Source organism: Dermochelys coriacea, chromosome 9, assembly GCF_009764565.3.
Source record: "Dermochelys coriacea isolate rDerCor1 chromosome 9, rDerCor1.pri.v4, whole genome shotgun sequence".
Lineage (NCBI taxonomy): Eukaryota > Metazoa > Chordata > Testudines > Dermochelyidae > Dermochelys > Dermochelys coriacea.
Window position 1 is genome coordinate 88,027,745 of NC_050076.1, and position 19,276 is coordinate 88,047,020.

The window sequence follows — 19,276 nt, forward strand, 5'->3', positions numbered from 1 at the left end:
TTTGGGTAATGATTTGGTAGTATCTCCTTAAAGTTAATCCTGTGCCTTATTATAAAATCTCCTAAAGGGGAGGGAGGTACTTTTTTCCCAAGTAAACAGGAATATAAGTGACAAATTATTGTGAAATAATCTTTATTGTAAAATGGAGAATTCTGTGAAGTGAGTGAATATTCCTGAAAGCTTAATCCTATTGGAATGGAAAGCTGATTGACTAGTGTGATTGGATGGCTTAGAATTTGGAATAACCTTAGGATGACTCAGTTCTAGGATGGTATATGTTAGAAACAAACAGATGGGAGTGGAGGAGCTTTGTTGCTGCCCTAAACACCAGAGTAATGGGAACATGATGATGACGATGGACTCAGTTCTAGGGTGGTATATGATAGGTATGATGATATGTTTAGCATCCAGGGAGAAAAACTACATACTCTGTTACCTCTTATATTATCTCTGCTGGCCAAAGTAGCAAGAGCACTGCTAGCAGCTGAAAAAAACCAAATCTTTCAGATGAAAGATTACACTCAGTTTTGGAGACACTTTATGCAGCCACATGTTTTCTGCTAAGCCTCTTCTGTTTCTGTAAGGGAGATAGGATTACACCCAATGTATAAGAATTCTATTTCCATTGAAATCTATGGCAAAGTTCCTATTACCTTCAGAGGAGCCAGGCTCTCATCCATTATGTTTAAACAAAACTAGTTTTAAATTTATCTGGAGTTTTCAATTTTATTCTATATTGCACAATTGACAGTTTCAGGTAATTAATTTATGGTTAATTTTCCAGCTCAAATACAGCACGAAACACTACTTTATGTGTGGTGTTGGCTGCAGCAAGTTAAATTGGTTTATTTATTCTTGTTTTCATCTTCATATAATTCAGCATTAGTGCACATTGACAGATTTAATTGTGATTGCTTGAAAAGCTAGAGGCTACTTATTTCACCACAGTTTCTACATAAACATGACATTAATAATGTGTATTTTAATTAAGTTGCAGGTAGTTTTTAGTGGGTGATTTTTTTTGAAACTTCAAGAAAAACCACAATGGGTGAACAGGCAGAAACAGAATTTATGGTAAGAGTGAAGCTTTTGCTAGTGCTTCTTTCTTAAAGCAAATCATAGCATTGTAAGAGATTGTGTTTTCAGGCTTGTATAACCATAGTATATTAGTGAGGAAAGTGGGTTCTGGGTAACAAACAAAATCTTCCCTTAAATATACGCACATAAGTCCCCTTTGAAATCATTGGGAATTGCATCCATATGTAACTGAGAATAGAATATAGTCCATATAGCAAGATTTTCTGAATATCTTATGCAAGCTTAAATACCAGCCTGTCCTGATGCTACCTGCCCATTATTAAACTATTTTGCTATCTCATCATTTTCCTACACTTCTCTCTGGTTGTGAATTTCACATAGTGCTTGGAAGCACTTTTTTTTTTCCATCTTCATCTGGCCAAGATATTTTATCCACTCATCTCAAATAGAGACCTTTCCACAGTCATATATGTATTTGTTACATTAGGCTAGACTGTTGCAATGTACTTTACTGAGGACTTCCCTTGAAGATCAATGGAAATGTCAACTAATGCATAATCATAGAACTGGAAGGGACGTTGAGAGGTCATCTCGTCCAGTCCCCTGCACTCAAGCAGGATGACGTATTATCTAGACAATCGTTGACAGGTGTTTGTTCAACCTGCTCTTAAGAATCCCCAATGATGGAGATTCCACGATCTCCCTAGCCAATTTATTCCAGTGCTTAACCACCCTAACAGTTAGGAAGTTTTTCCTAATGTCCAACCTAAACCACCCTTGCTGCAATTTAAATAATGTATGTGTCCACGTTTTAGGAACTGTTTAGAGATGTGCTCTGTACCTTACATTTTCTAAATCTTTGGATGCTTTAACACATTAAGTATTTTTTCCTGAACAGTTATCACTAAGAGCTTTATTTAGCAACAAATAGATGTAAAGTAGAACCCTGTAGAAGTGTCTGTAAAAATCATATAAACCACATGTTCTTGTTGGTAACCCTGATCCTCCTGCCTTCTGTTTGTCCTTAGATGTAGTTATATGCCTGTGCCTTTTCTGGCATCTCTCTTTGGCTTCAGTGGGCTTTATTTTAAGATACCCAGAGGTGTAAATTCTTCTGGATCAGCACAGTGGCTATAGTTAATGGGAGCTGCCAGTATTTGTCATTTCTGAAAATTAGTAAAACAGATCACAGCATGAGACCATATAATTTTAGAAGCCTGGCCTCTTTTGCCGTCTGAAAATATTTTACTCAGGTTATCTTATCGTGCCATAGGTTCTCCTGTAACAGACTGTGCTTTTATCTCCTGAACAATGCAGAATTGGTGTAATGCAGTATATGAGTATCTATTCAAATGCAGTATATGAAGTTATAAAAATATACTAAAAGTATAGTTATTTTTGAATGTCTAGTAAGTTGTATCTATTTTTAATTATTTATATTTTCCCTTAAAATATACCAGACTTATTTGCACAAACTGTGTAATAGTGTGGCTTATGCAAACTCCTGTAGATGGTATTCTACTGAATATTGTCCTGAGCCCCAGGATCACATCTAGGGGTCAACTATCTGAAAAATGGTGAAGTACCTTCTTTATTGTCAACATGAGTCCTATTAACAGGGTATATTTGGAGAATGGATGCACTGGTCCCCAGGAAGATGCTCAGGTTATTCTCAGACATAACCTCTCACTAAATGTAATTCAAGAACAGTCTATTACTGCATATAAAAGTGCATTGAATGCTGTATTTTTTCAATCAATGTAACTGATTATAAGGATGCACAGTGATTGTGTGCTTGGGGGATTGATTCAACTCTTTCAAGTTGGTGCGGGTCTTTCCATGGATTTCAATAGAAGCTGAATCCAGCCCTAAGAACCTCTACAATGTGAAATGGGAGCATCATGGAATATAGATAGCAAAAAGACTTTTCTCCGAATGGTTTGAGTGCACTTGATAAAAACAAAGGCTAGATACAGGATCTGAACTTTTGAAGTGTCTTGTAAAAGAAATGTGTAACTAGAGGGTGAAGTTTGCCTCAATGTAGTGATATCACATAAGGGCCCCATAACACTTAAATATTATGTTAAGGGTCAGATCCTCAGTTGATGTAAATATGATTTACGCTAACTGAGAATCTGGCCCTTAACATAGCATTTGACATACAGGTGTCCTTGTATGACCTCTCTGTTACAAGATGAATTCCACCCAGAACTAATTTTTCTTTACCTAGCTAACATCACTCTAGATATTTTTCCCAATACTCCATGGAAGTTTGAAAGCAATTCAGAGAGTAGGCCCCAGGTCTTGGAAATCTGTTTTCTATAACCTAATTCTAACACTCAGATACCCTTACATTAAAATACATAAATAAATAAAATTATGTATTTAAAAACATGGACAACTTTTTAAGCTTCTCCCACCATGGGTTAGGTCTACTATTATATACATTCTGCAGACTTAATGGGGACAAATTGCCGTTCTTCAATAAACATGAATTCAAGAAATGTCCCATTTCTTTCTTCACTTGGTAATTGAGACAGCAAACTGGCAATGTTAATTCTCCCAAAATGTACCCTGGAGAAACTGATTAATGCTCTATGGTGGCAAAGCAAGTCTTCTAAGTCTTTAATTTGGAAGGTGTAACTAATAAAAATAGAGAATCTAAACTTTTGAAATTTTAAAAATTAAATGTAAGGGTAATTTGTTCCCATCAGAAGATAAAATTATCTATCCTTCAAGGTTGAGTGGATATAATTGCCTATCATATAAATCTTTTGACAAATAGTGTCCTCAGGCAGCGTGACACTAATAATTGTTCAATTACATTACTTTTAGCTTTTCAAATGGCCAGAGTCATTATTATGCACCTCATTAATAGATATACAGGGATAGTTGAAACACATAGAAAAATGTTTTTCTTTTAAGGATAAGTTCAGCTTTGCAATTAAGGTGTATAGTAATCACCTGTAATTTTTAATACCTCTAATTATTTCCATTTACTGACAAAGATGCACTCTAATCAGATCATTTTGTCAAAAGAAACAGAGGTCAGTCAATCAGATTAGTAGGTTGGCCTTACAGAATGTAATATTGAATGTTAAAATATTCAAACTTCAACCAGTACAGTACCAAAGCATTAATTGTAAAAGAAGATAACATTATATAAATTCTGCCTACTTGAATTTTTATTTGTTTCTGACTGGTTGTCTTTTAGTGATCTGTGAAGTAGTTCACTCTCTGCTGGCGTTCCCTAGTGGGCAGGATGGGGCATGACAGGCCCTCTCCTTTGTGGGTGCCCCTGTTGGTAGACACACCAGCCCTACAGTGGTTTGTCCCTTCCATGACCTGCCCCTCTGGTCAGGTCACTTGTCTGTGTCTGCCCCTTTTGGGGTATATAAAGAGTCGAACAATGAGGTAGCTCTCTGAGGTAGGGAAGGGTCCAGTCTTTTCCTAGGTTGAGGTCTCATGGTCCAGACTCGTCTGTCTTCAGGGCCTTCCCTCAACAACATTCCCCACAGGAGGGGAAGATGTCTGTCTTTGGTGCCCCTAGGGGTTGTAGACTACCCTTCCCACTAAGTTCTGATCCAGGGCCCAGTGGCAGGCGGCTAAATCCTGCACTCCAAGGTGCTATACTGCTTCCTCTCTGGATCACTTCCGACCAGTCCTTTCTCTTCCCCGTGGATGAAGTAAAGACATTAAATACAGATTGAACCCAAAGAGAGAGTCTCAAACCTTCAGAGAGTCACAGATCTCTCCTTGGTGGGCTTGAGTAAGTTGCTGTATGCAGTCCTCAGGTGCTCCTGCAGTACTCCTTCCCAGAAGCTCACAGTAAGATCCCTTCACCTATACTGTCTGCCTTCTACTGAGCTGCTTTGCTCCCCTTTTAATCTCATGTTCCAGCCTGTGCATGTTTTGCAGTTGTGGTGGGGTACTGCCACCTTGGTTCATAGCAGATCTTTAACCCCTTTCTTTCTAGTGTGGGGTTTGTATATGTCATAACATCATCATACACCTAACTATTCTTCCATGGCTTTTCTGAGTGTAGGGCTGTCAGAGTTCAGCGCAACTATGTCTGTATTTCCCCTCAGTGGTTCAGTAAGGACACCCGTCTCAGGCTTCCAATTCTCCAGCTGTTGCCTCTCAGGGGTGAACACCAGGGTCCCTCTCCCTTCTGACTAGGTCATTTCCAGGCTGCACAGTTCCCTGCCAACACTATCATTCCCAAAACAGACAGGTTGCCCAAGGGCAACTGCTTGTTTTTTCTTCAGAGATGGTTAACTGTTGTAATTGCTACAGTTATAATTTACTATACAGCACTTTCTGTCCAAGTCTACTTTATTCTTAAGGTAAAAAGCACAGGGAAAACATATTAAAAACAATAAAAGAACCTACACACATGCTGATAAGTTTACCAGAAATCACCCTATACATCTATACTATAACAGGGTTCAAAAAAGAACTTGATAAATTCATGGAGGATAGGTCCATCAATGGCTATTAGCCAGGATGGACAGGGATAGTGTCCCTAGCCTCTGTTTGCCAGAAGCTGGGAATGGGCGACAAGGGATGATTACCTGTTCTATTCATTCTCTCTAGGGCACCTGGAATTGTTGGAAGTCAGGATACTGGGCTAGATGGACCTTTGGTCTGACCCAGTATGGCCGTTCTAATGGTCACCCGGACCCTAACATGGATTCTGGCAGAAGCAGTCCTCCTAACCCCCACCCAATGGGATTTCATGGTGTTAGAAGTATCAGTGGGGTAGCCGTGTTAGTCTGGAGCTGTAAAAGCAGCAGAGTCCTGTGGACCTTATAGGCTAACAGACATATTGGAGCATAAGCTTTCGTGGGTGAATACCCACTTCGTCTGATGCATATAGTGGAAATTTACAGAGGCAGATATAAATATACTAACCTCGTTATCCCCAGCCTGATTCTTGCTTGCATATTTATACCTGCCTCTGGAAATTTCCACTACGTGCATCCAACGAAGTGGATATTTATCCATGAAAGCTTATGCTCCAATATGTCTGTTAATCTATAAGGTGCCACAGGACTCTGCCACTTTTATAGTGTTACAAGTTCATCAAAGCTTCATCTCAGAATAATCATGCAGCCTTGTGAGGTCTCAGTAGCCAAGTCCTTCCAATCCTTCTCTAAGGACGGGAGCCCTCTGTCGACCAGGGGTCCTGTCCATTTCCTGGCTCAGGAAGAAGGCCAAGAGTCAGTTTAAAGCCAGGCTATTTATCCAAAAATCCTTTTGTCTGTTGATCCGTGGAGAATCCAGTTTGAACTAGTATATTCAAACTTTTCCAGAGAGATGGCTTCTCTGGAGATTTTACAGCCTCAGTGTATTTGCCTAAACATCCCCTGCTGTTCTCCTATTTACCCTTCCTAAGGAAATACATACAGTTCCACAGTAACACATGCACAATTTCGTTTTAAATACAATGTACCCCTAATTCAATAAAATTTAACTTAATTCAATAAAGTTTTCCTTAATTCCATAAGATCTGACTAGGATATTACAAGATACTGTCAGTCTATCACAAAAGGCCACCTCTATGTAGTCTCAATTTGTGCTCAACTAGCCAGCTGAGAATTCCTAAGGTTTGGGGAAACCCAAACAGGTTTGGTAAAGGCAGGTTTGGTAAAGGCAGCATATATAACAACTTCCCTCACCACCAGCACCATCTTGGCATAGGAGACATGTTGGGGGAGAGATGGTGTGTGTTAGGTCTGCTCTGTTATCCTGTTTCTTAGCTGGTATATGGTTTTCTAGGGGCCAAGTGCTGCTTGTGCAAGTTAAAGTACTTTCTAGGCTACTTGCACAGACGGCTCCTCTGTATCAGGGAGCAGTAACAGGCTCATCAATACATCCCCAATTTTCCTATGCTGAGTAGAGCTTGCTTGCAGAAGACAATATGCCCAGGAATATTGAAGTCACTAATTACAGTAAAATGTTCACTAAACATTAAACTACATTTGTGTCAGTCGCACCTTATGATTTATCTGATTTTCCTGTTTTATTTTATTTTTAGTTATAATTAATTATTTATACAGAATCATAGAGGTGTGTGGCAGTTACAGACAAATAGCTTTACAATCTAAGGGCCTGATACTTGTCCTACTGCATGCTTCTATGAGTTTTTCCATTTACTTCAATAACACTAATCACTAAGCTCAATGGCAAGTGTTAACAGGAACAAGCCATAGGCACAATGTCCTATTTGAGTGAAATTTTTACTACTTAAATAGGTTGATTTGAGAGAAGCTCATTTTATATACCATTGCAAGTTTGTTTCTTAAAAGCATATACTGCCATTGTAGCTTAAACAAACACTTTTGATTTTTGAATGACCTAACTGTAGGTAGGACATGAATAACTGAGAAGACCTCAAAAACGGTTAATTTACCTTGTAATTAAGATCGCCTTGACATAGCTCTAATGGAAATAATAGATTCAGTGACAAGATGGTGGTTTTTTTCTTCATATCCATGACTGTGGATGTTCTAGAACTCTACTTTGCTGCATGTTCAGTCTTGCAAACTTAATGGAGAGTTCTGATGTTAAACCTTGGGATTCTAGCACAGAACAGGGTCTCAGTATGGCTACATCAGGGGATGGATAATTGGATTCTTCATGACAGAAATAATTCCTTCATGGTGTTGAAATTCTCACAGATCCAACATAAGAAAGACAGAGACTCATTTCGCTTTGTGGTCAGAATTTTGCTCCTGCAAAACATGTTCATGATTTCCCCCATTTTTAATGTTTTTTGTAAATGTTTGCAAGTGTTTATAATATATAAAGATAAAATCTCACAGGAATACCCAAGAAAAACAAGGATTTTTATGGAAGTTCCATTTACAATTCTGTTCAGTTTCCTCCTATTTTTCAAAATTGATGTGGCTATCAGGCACAGGAATAAAACTTAAAAACAGAATAGACATTTAATCATATTTATTACAAAAGAATGATTAACCTCTGATGTCTTGTCTGGGTATGATAATCTTGCCACCCCCAGCTGTTCATTCTGACCAGTAACCCAAGCATAATATAAAATCACATGTCCATCTTCTTTCAGAGGGGATCGTACCTAGCACAACAGAGGAAAATATAAATTCTCTTACGAAGACACTCTGTATAAGCTAGCGCTTAGTAAAATATTCACATTGAAACCAAAAGCCCGTGACATTTGCTTGGTTTTGCATATTGTTGCAAATTCAACATTTTATAAGGTTTGGTTCTGAGTGAACTTAAACCAAACTATGGTTTTGCAATAAATTCACATGAAATTTGAGCCCAAAGTGTGAGATGTGTTCATGCAGATTGAATCTTAAGAAAATGATGACATGAGCCCTTGCTAAACAAAAATGATGACCTTTGCACATATCTAATCAGAAACCACTCTATCTCCAGACTTGGTGAATAATTCCATGGTACTGGTTTTCAATCTTTGAAGAGTACCTTCTAGCCATCCTCAGAATGCTCTAGCAATCAAACACCAATATTGACTGGTAATGAGTACATGTGACTATCTTCCTTAAAGTACTGCTTTTTGAAGGCTTCAAAACAGATAATGGGTTTAAAACAAGTTGTCTATATTGGTAACGTGAGCATAAAACCGCCATGCATATACATTTAAGGGTAAGAGTCAGGAGGCTTAGAGAATGAAATGCTGCAAGTACTAGGAAATTCTGTGTGTATAGCACTAGAATTGGCCTTGCTTCAAGCAAAAGATTTGAGATCAAACTTAGAACTGAGTTGGTATCACTGTAATTTGCAAACCCTTTCAAAATTAATACAACCATTTCTAATTCATCCAGTTTTTTCAAATTTTGCATTTTTGACAGTTCTGCAGAATTATCTCCTGAATCCTTTGCAATAATTCTCATTGATTGCAATGCACTTCATCAGAGATAAAGCAATAAACTGCAGACTTCTGTGCTACTAAAGTCAGCATGCGCAGTAGTTATGGTTTCATCTGATCTTTTCTTTTGGGTTTTGAAAGAACTTTCTGACCTGTCCTGAACTTCACACTAATTGAAATTAGAATGGGATGAAAAGTTCCATACTAATTTAGTTACCTGAGACACTAATGATATTTTGCATCTATATAGAGATCTGGTTGGTAATTTTCCAATGAAACAGAGTTTCACAGAAACATATCTGATTCAATGAATCTTCTACTAATAAACAGGCAGGGTTCCAAGAAAAACCTCACTGGTTTCCTGTCAGCTCACCTGTCAGGGCTGTCCGAGGACAGCCCTGCCACGCGGACTTCCTTGGAATCAGGGATCCCAGTACTTTCAACTACCAGGACAGCTGGCTCCCCAGGCTGCCGCAAAGTTCAGTGGTGGGGAGCAGTGTAACTGACAAGAATCATATATATTTTGATCAGTAGCTGCCAGGATCCAGAGAGCATATTTTGTTTCAGAAACACCATGTGTCAAAACAGAATTTTATGGAATTTTCAGGTTGGAGGATATCTTTAAAAATATGATTTTGTTCCATATCAGAACAAAACCATATTTCAAAATGTCAAATTACCCCTGAACTGAAAATTATGAGTTTCACCTAGTTCTCACTCTCTCATATGTGTATATATAGATAGATATCGCCAAGCACCTTATAAACATTGGTACAAATAAGTCTCTCTTTGGGAGCGGTAGGGCTAGGGTTCTACTCCAAGCTTCCCATGTTGAGATATTTACATAGTAATTGTGTCTTTTCTTTAGTACCTGGATTCATTACATATTTCTGTGTCTCTGCTCCTCACCCTCCCACACGATGGCCGTGCTTCATTGGCTGATAGACGGAGAGGCTGCGCCATGTTTCTCCATACCCTTTTTAGATGACAAAGGCAGATTCTTTCAGTTTCTGTACTGATGGATCACAAGGACTCTGATTGTGTGAGGGAATCCTATGGAGTACAAGAGCATGGGGAAAAATTCCTTGTGCCCAATCTCTCACCCAGCCACCTTACCAACCCTCCCCTTTTCCAGGCCTTTATGTACACACTGGTATTTTGTTGCCCCTGATTTCATTTTCTACTATTAAGTAGTGCTAGAACAAAATGTATTCATTTATTTTGCTGAATATGGCAAAGGACTCTCAGATTCTTATAGTCCCAATTGCAAATTTCCCATTTGTATTTCTTTAGTTTTATTTTTACCGTTTCTAAACATGAGCTTAAACCTTAGCCACTTTCATTCCTCTTCAAGCCTGATTTGTGTTTACAATAGGTATTACAGTATTTTCATGTAAATAGTTATGAATATGATTACACTTCAGACAAGCATTCAATTACTCCTCCTCCTCCTCCTTTCCCATCTGGAGCAGTAGCAGAGTTGATAACCATGGATAGGCACAGAGCATGGCTACTCCATGGTAGGACTCAGATGTCTGGTATCATTTTTCTTGGCAGGTTCTAGAGAGAAATGTGCTCATTATAGTGTAGCTGACTCTTTTGCTTGGTAAAATCTGCAGTGAATTGGAGCTGCCTGATTATTTGAACACTTTGTCTTTGACATGTATTCTGTTACGAGAAATTTGTACAACTGTGAGTGTCTAGTGTGTCTGAGAATTACAACATGGTGTTTGCTTCCTCCTGAGATCCAAGCCTCAGTGCCCAAATGGAAAATTTCACTGGTACAAAAGATACTTTGTCCTTTCATGCCACCTGAACCTATTTGTCAGTCACGTATGCCCTGAGGGTGGTTTTGTGTGTGGAGAAGTTGGAGCTGGCTTCACAGAGAAAAATAAATTATACTTTATAGAAACAACTGTACCATGTAACGATTATTAGGAGCAGAAGCAGGTATAAGAACAGGTTTTGAAATGGTAGTTAAGTCTTGGAATCGTTCAGGTATTTCTGTAATGGTGCAGCTATGTTTTTAAAGCAAAGAGGCTGGTAGAAATTATGAAAAAAAGAGGAACCAGATAAATATCTTCTAATCTCCCCTAAGAGTAGAAAGAACACCTATCTAGAAAGAAAATACAATCTCTTAGTGCACTGAGTTTCTGACTCACAAGTCAGTGGGAAGCATAGATAATTAACATCTGGTTTGAAAGCTGAAAGAGTATTCAAAATAAGTAATTTATACAGTCCCACCAGAGTGGTGCTTACTGAAGTGATGCCATTTAAAATAATACCATATGGTGTTTAGTGCTTCATTTAGCCAAATTTTGCCAACCTACCAATGCACCTCTAAACATCTGTGCTTGCTGGTACTGAATTATTACAGGTTCAGAAATGTATCTCAACTAATTATTACAAACCTCTGCTTAAAAGTGTTGTTCAAGAGGTGACAACACTTAGCCAAAGTCAGAATGTAAAATAATTTTTGTGGTTATTTTATTAAAATAATAATATTCAATATGCCAATATTCAAAATCACACAAGTACAAATATTAATAAATTTATTAACCACCAACTATTCCCACTGGTCCTCCCAAACCTTGTTGGAGGAAACATCCTGAGTAAGTTGACCTGAACAGAAAGGGGCTGTTGTTTGGAAACAGCATCAGAAAAACTCGGCTGAGGAAAGGAATTCCAGAAGTGGAATCCTACCACTGTGAAGACCCTGATCCTGTCCCAACCTTAAACATGAAGACTAAGAACAATCTGTTTGACCTCTACTGTCTTGAACAATATGTGGTCCTGCAATACTCCAGAAAGTATAGCTATATAAAACGTGGAGCACATCTCTTGGATTATTGGCAGATAGTGAGGTTTGGCAAACTAGAAGGTGTCTATAACTAATATCTATGTTAATGCCATGGATTCCTTTGAACATATGAGAGCTGGACCCATCTTTTTTTTCCTTTCTTCCTCATTTAACCTCCAATTATCCTTATAGAATGGATCCCAAAACAAACGGTGCTCTGGAAACACACAGCCCCACAAATGGCCTCCAGAGAGGCTCCTGGTTGTTTGGGGAAAATAATTGGTGGCACCCTGTGTGCTGCCTGCTATTCTCCTGCATGGCCAGCTGTAGTGGGAAATGAAACCAGGACTCCACATAATCCCTTCTCACTCTCCCTAGGAGCAACTGGGGTGCATTCCCTGCATTATCTGAATACAAGTCAACAGCTATAACAATAAGGAGCAGCCCTAACATGGAACAGGGAAGGAGAGAGTGGTTATGTACTCCCTGCTACTCCACTACATTGCTGCAATACCCCAAGGCACAATCCAGTTCTAAACTAGCACATGCTGTTTTTGACTATGCATACACGTTCATCACTATTTACTTGCTCTCCTTCCTACAGACGCATTTAAGAAGAACTCCCCAAAATGTAAGAGAATCTTGTTGAGAATGGAATGTTAATGATACAGTGATAATTTCCTGCTTGGATTGAGAGATTAGGACCTGATTCTGGGCTGAGTGTTAACAACTGTGTTTGTCTCCTTTTCTAATTCATAGTCAAGATGTTATGGAGCCAATAATCTCTGCCAGAATCTCACCTTTTAATTCCTCCCCTCTATAGACTTGCTGTCCATCATAGTCTTTAGTAGGGGTGGAGACATTCAGGTTTGCAGAGGATAATTAGTTTATTCAGGAAAAGTACAAGTATTAAGGTTTGTAGCCCAGTAGGATAGCTTACCTCTATTATATTCAGTGCTTTGCATTATATTCCGCTTTATTATATTCAGCAGTAATGCAAAGAACCTACAGCTTCAGCAGTTAGCCTGAGGCTTGAGGCCTAAGAACTTTGGCATAGATAAACTTATGTAACTTATAAGTATTGGGGAACTGGAAGTAGAGTGTAGGAGGGAATTTTGTCCATAATGACATCATCCAACCACAGAACATGAACTGACACCAGCATCTGGAAGGTTTTGGATGGAACATCTGACTGCAAGAGTGCCGTATATGATGATGGGGTGAAATCATAAATATGCTAACCCATAGAAGAAGGGCACCTTAACATTGGTAAGGGGAGGAAATACAAATAAGGAAGAGGGGAGAAATCCCGATTGAATATGCATTAGACATGGTAACATTAGTGAAACATATTATAAAAGTGGCACCCCAGGGCAGTAGGGAAGACAGATGTAGCCCTTGGGAGGGGCTAGAATGATGGCCACTGGTGAAGATGAGGAAGGAAACAGTGATGAGGAATCAGAGTAGCAGCCGTGTTAGTCTGTATTTGCAAAAAGAAAAGGAGTACTTGTGGAACCTTAGAGACTAACAAATTTATTAGAGCATAAGCTTTCAAGCTAACTTCATCGCTTGCATTCAGTGGAAAATACAGTGGGGAGAATTATATACATAGAGAACATGAAACAATGGGTGTTACCATACACACTGTAATGAGAGTGATTACTTAAGGTGAGTTATTACCAGCAGGAGAGCGGGAGGGGGGAGAAGAAAGTAGTGATGATCAAGGTGGGCCATTTCCAGCAGTTGACAAGAACGTCTGAGGAATGGTGGGGGGTGGAATAAACATGGGGAAATAGTTTTATTTTGTGTAATGACCCTTCCACTTCCAGTCTCTATTCAAGCCCAAGTTAAATGTATCCGGTTTGCAAATTAATTCCAATTCAGCAGTCTCTCATTGGAGTCTGTTTCTGAAGTTTTTTTGTTGAAGAATTGCAACTTTTAGGTCTGTAATCGAGTGACCAAAGAGATTGAAGTGTTCTCCGACTGGTTTTTGAATGTTATAATTCTTGACGTCTGATTTGTGTCCATTTATTCTTTTACATAGACACTGTCCAGTTTGACCAATGTACATGGCAGAGGGGCATTGCTGGCACATGATGGCATATATCTCATCGGTAGATGTTCAGGTGAACGAGCCTCTGATAGTGTGGCTGATGTGATTAGGTCCTATGATGGTGTCCCCTGAATAGATATGTGGACAGAGTTGGCAACGGGCTTTGTTGCAAGGATAGGTTCCTGGGTTAGTGGTTCCGTTGTGTGGTGTGTGGTTGCTGGTGAGTATTTGCTTCAGGTTGGGGGGCTGTCTGTAAGCAAGGACTGGCCTGTCTCCCAAGATCTATGAGAGTGATGGGTCATCCTTCAGGATAGGTTGTAGAACCTTGATGATGCATTGGAGAGGTTTTAGTTGGGGGCTGAAGGTGATGGCTAGTGGCATTCTGTTATTTTCTTTGTTGGGCCTGTCCTGTAGTAGGTGACTTCTGGGTACTCTTTTGGCTCTGTCAATCTGTTTCTTCACTTAAGCAGGTGGGTATTGTAGTTTTAAGAACGCTTGATAAAGATCTTGTAGGTGTTTGTCTCTGTCTGAGGGGTTGGAGCAAATGCGGTTGTATCGTAGAACTTGGCTGTAGACAATGGATCATGTGGTGTGGTCTGGATGAAAGCTGGAGGCATGTAGGTAGGAATAGCAGTCAGAAGGTTTCCGGTATAGGGTGGTGTTTATGTGGCCATCGCTTATTAGCACCGTAGTGTCCAGGAAGTGGATCTCTTGTGTGGACTGGTCCAGGCTGAGGTTGATGGTGGGATGGAAATTGTTGAAATCATGGTGGAATTCCTCAAGGGCTTCTTTTCCATGGGTCCGGATGATAAAGATGTCTCAGTGTAGTGCAAGTAGAGTCGGGGCATTAGGGGACGAGAGCTGAGGAAGCGTTGTTCTAAGTCAGCCATAAAAATGTTGGCATACTGTGGGGCCATGCGGGTACCCATCGCAGTGCCGCTGATGTGAAGGTATACATTTTCCCCAAATGTGAAATAGTTATGGGTGAGGACAAAGTCACAAAGTTCAGCCACCAGGTTAGCCGTGACATTATCGGGGATTCTGTTCCTGACAGCTTGTAGTCCATCTTTGTGTGGAATGTTGGTGTAGAGGACTTCTACATCCATAGTGGCCAGGATGGTATTTTTAGAAAGATCACCAATGGATTGTAGTTTCCTCAGGAAGTCAGTGGTGTCTCGAAGATAGCTGGGAGTGCTGGTAACATAGGGCCTGAGGAGGGAGTCTACATAGCCAGACAATCCTGCTATCAGGGTGCCAATGCCTGAGATGATGGGGCGTCCAGGATTTCCAGGTTTATGGATCTCTCCGGTCACTCTATTACAGACCTGAGGGTGGCTCTCCTTCAACAAAAAAGCTTCAAAAACAGACTCCAACGAGAGACTGCTGAATTGGAATTAATTTGCAAACTGGATACAATTAACTTAGGCTTGAATAGAGACTGGGAATGGATGAGTCATTACACAAAGTAAAACTATTTCCCCATGGTATTTCTCCCCCCACCCCCCACTGTTCCTCAGATGTTCTCGTTAACTACTGGAAATAGCCTACCTTGCTTGTCACCATGAAAGGTTTTCCTTCTTCCGCCCCACCCTGCTGCTGGTGATGGCTCATCTTAAGTGATCACTCTCCTTACAGTGTGTATGATAAAACCCATTGTTTCATGTTCTCTGTGTGTGTATATAAATCTCCACACTGTATTTTCCACCAAATGCATCCGATGAAGTGAGCTGTAGCTCACGAAAGCTTATGCTCAAATAAATTTGTTAGTCTCTAAGGTGCCACAAGTACTTCTTTTCTCTTATCCCTAGTAGAATTATTAACTGTCTCCTATTTTAGGTTAAAATTTATCTTGGACCTTTTAATGTTTTGAAATTATCGGGCCAGACCCTCAGCTGATGTAAATCATAAAATTCCATTAACTTCAATAGAGCTAGGCTGAAATACATGAGCTGAGCATTCAGTCTATAGCATCAGAAGCACTCAATTGTAGAAGCTAAAATCATACAAAATGTCAGTTATTATAGGTTTCAGAGTAGCAGCCGTGTTAGTCTGTATTCGCAAAAAGAAAAGGAGTACTTGTGGCATCTTAGAGAATATCAAATTTATTTGAGCATAAGCTTTCGTGAGCTACAGCTCACTTCATCGGATTCATGAAGTGAGCTGTAGCTCACGAAAGCTTATGCTCAAATTCAGTTATTATAGAAGTTGATGGCAAAAGTGGCACAAGTTCTTCACTATCCCATGTACAAGGTACTTAAATGAAACCCTACTGTGCTAGTGAATTGATTTAAGCCCATACTTATTATTATTTATTTATTTATTACTTAATAGTTTGTTCCTTTTTGTTTGAGTCCTTTTTTTGGGTGTTTATCCAACATTTGGGCCTTTATAGCTTTAGCTGTACAGAAAAGAGTGGGACAAGATGGAGCAACACACAAAGTGTAGACATACCCTAAACTGAAGTAGTTTACACCTTCTAACTTGTCCCCAAACAATGTGTAGGTTATGTCATCTTACACTCCTTGGACACATCATGACCAGGATAAACAGTATTTTATAAGTATGTTAGCCCATACATTCTTTAATATGTATAGCTGGTCGAGTTGAAGCCTAGAAAGTAGCATAGGCTCAGTTTTCCCCCTGATGCACAGTTGGCCAGATGCATTCTGTTTTTTTCACCTTTTTCTGAAACAACAGAGATTGGCCACACCAGGTTGGGTGGGCCAGTACCTTTTTCTACATGCCTTGCTGGTGTGTTTTGCTCACATCAAACTGATCCCCAGATCTGGAATCGGGAAGGAATTTCCCCCCTGGTCAAATAGACTGAGATCTTGGGTTCCCCACCACCCCCTTCCTCTGTAGTATGGAGTGTGGATCACCTGCTGAGATCATCTGGACATATCTCACCTGATCACTTCCCTGCCATGGTAGGGGCCATGGGCACTGGCGCTCTTCGGTGTCTCGTTTGCTGTCTATGGCACACAGCAGGTTAGTCTCCTGAGGACTGAAATGTTTTAGTCTAATGAAAATCGTTGGGCTCAGTATTGGCGTATCAGGGTAAAATTTAATGACTAGGTCAGACTAGATGATCCAATGGTCCCTTCTTGCCTTAAACTCTGTGAAACACTATGACATGAAATCTGCTTAATTTAGACTCTCATCTACTCTACCAATAATGCAACTTGATTCGCATCTATATATCACCTACTTTCACATACTTAGTCAAAGGAAGACTTAGACTCTGTAGACTTCTAACACTCATATATTTTGGGGAGTCTACATTGGAGTAGTTTACACTAAGGTGCCAGAAGCAGATGTAAGTTAAAGTACCTTAACTTTACCTTAGTGTAAATTGCTCCAATGTAAACTCCCAGAATATGTGGTCGTAAGAAGGTCTACAGGGTCTAAGTTACACAATCCTATACATCACCTCTGAATTCAGCTGCGCTCTTCCCACGGCCCTAAGAAAGAAAAGAGGAGATGCATGTGTTACATGGGTGGAGAGAAAGCAAAAGCAGGTGCAGTCACTGTGCAAATAGAGATGGAAGTGAGAAACTCAAAAAGCATATTCTCTTCTTCTAAAACCTTCACAGTGAAATAAATCATGAGCATATGCTAAGGCTGACCCTGAGCAGCTTTAACTTCTGCAGTCCTCTGCTGTGCCATATGTTGCTAGTGGAACTCTTTATTTCTCCGCTAACACCAAGCAATCCCTGTAGCCTTCCCTCTGCACTCTCGCCCAATTACATCAACAACACACACACACTGACTGCAACAGCCAATTCACACATTTCTCACAGGAAAACAAATATAAGGAGAGATTCACCAAGTCCAGATTTCACTGTAAAATATTTTCTGCTTTCAAGAACTATTTGCTAATGATAACATCTAATACCATTTGTTGTTGCCTTTTTACTATATGAAGAGCTGAGCTAAAAACTGTTCCATATTATCCAAACACTGTTAATCCTTTATGACGTTATATACAACTAAATGAAAATGTGCCTATTTGTATAGTTGTTATGGTTATTATTATTATTTATTATAAAATTTCTTGATATAGTTCCAGAAGTTCTGGTTGGATTATTTTAGGAATCTCATTTATTGTGTTCTTATGGCACAGACTTGATGCCCCTGTCCCTTCCCTAGGAGACTAACATGCTATGATTGCTGGAATGGCTATTTAGAGGCAGGATAGTGAAAAACAATGTATTTTTAGATAAGTATGTGACAAGTAAAATAGCCGGAGGCAGAAAACTGCTCATATTTCTTGATGACTTCTGTCACAGTTCAGAGCAATTGTATCTGTATTTCCACCTTTTGGACAACCAAGGTCACCCACTTCTAGATTTCCACTCCCCAACCATAACCTCTCTTGGGTGGGGACTCTCCCTCCTGACTGAGGTTTTTCCAGACTGCACAGTTCCCTGCCTGCACTGTGAGTTCCCCAGCAAGTTAGACTGCCTAAGAAGGCCTGCTTTGCCTTCTCAGAGGCTCTAAACAGCATAGTTGCCCTCAGTTAGGACTTACCGCACAGCCCTTTCTAAGCAAGCATGTTTATTCTTAGGGTGAAAGCATTACAGAGAAAACATATTAGAACAATTAAAGAATCAACACACATGCTAATATGCTTACCAGAGCTCATATTTTATATGATTATGTTAAAAACAAAACAAAAAACAAAGTAAAACCCCATGACTGTATTTGAAATTCCTTATCTTTTGTTATTCATTAGTCATACTATTCCAGTGCCAGCAAGTACCTGAATATTAGTAGGCTTTGATTTTCAAAGCTGTCTAGGGAACTTGGGTGTTTGAGCCCATTAAAATTGGGCATACAGATCCCATGGATGGCTTTTGAAAATATCAACTGAAATGTATGAGTTTGAGATGGTAGAACTCATTTTGGTAGAAACCTATGAGTTTTAGTTTCAGAAGGGATCTGAAATCTTTAAATATGCATTTCACTAAGGAGGCAGTATCACCTAATGGATAGACCACTAGATTGAGTCTCAGGAGATGTTGGTTCTGTTACTGGCCTACTGGGTGACTTTGGAGAAGTTACTTCACTTGCACTGTTCCTCAGCTTCCCCATCTATAAAACGGGGACAATGATACTGATTTTCTCTTGTACAACACTTTAAGATCTCTTAATGAAAATGGTTATATATAAGCTAGGTATTATTTTTATTAATAACAGTTGGTTCTGAGAAAACATGAGTTGTAGATGGTTGTATATTTTTGTTTTCATTTTATTCTTCTGGGAGTCGAAGAATGTCACGTTATAATTTCAAATAAGACTCATGATTGTTTGCATAGCATAGTCTTCTTTGGACTTAGAATTATGTTTCAGATGTTAGAAAGAGAAATATGTTTGCAGTATATATTACATTATACTATAGTTACCTCATTATTTTACTGCATAGACCAAATAAGAGAGCCTTCGTCTTTGCTGACACATCAGGGATCAAAATGGGCGTCTCTAGAGCTAAAAATGTGAACAGTAACATCTT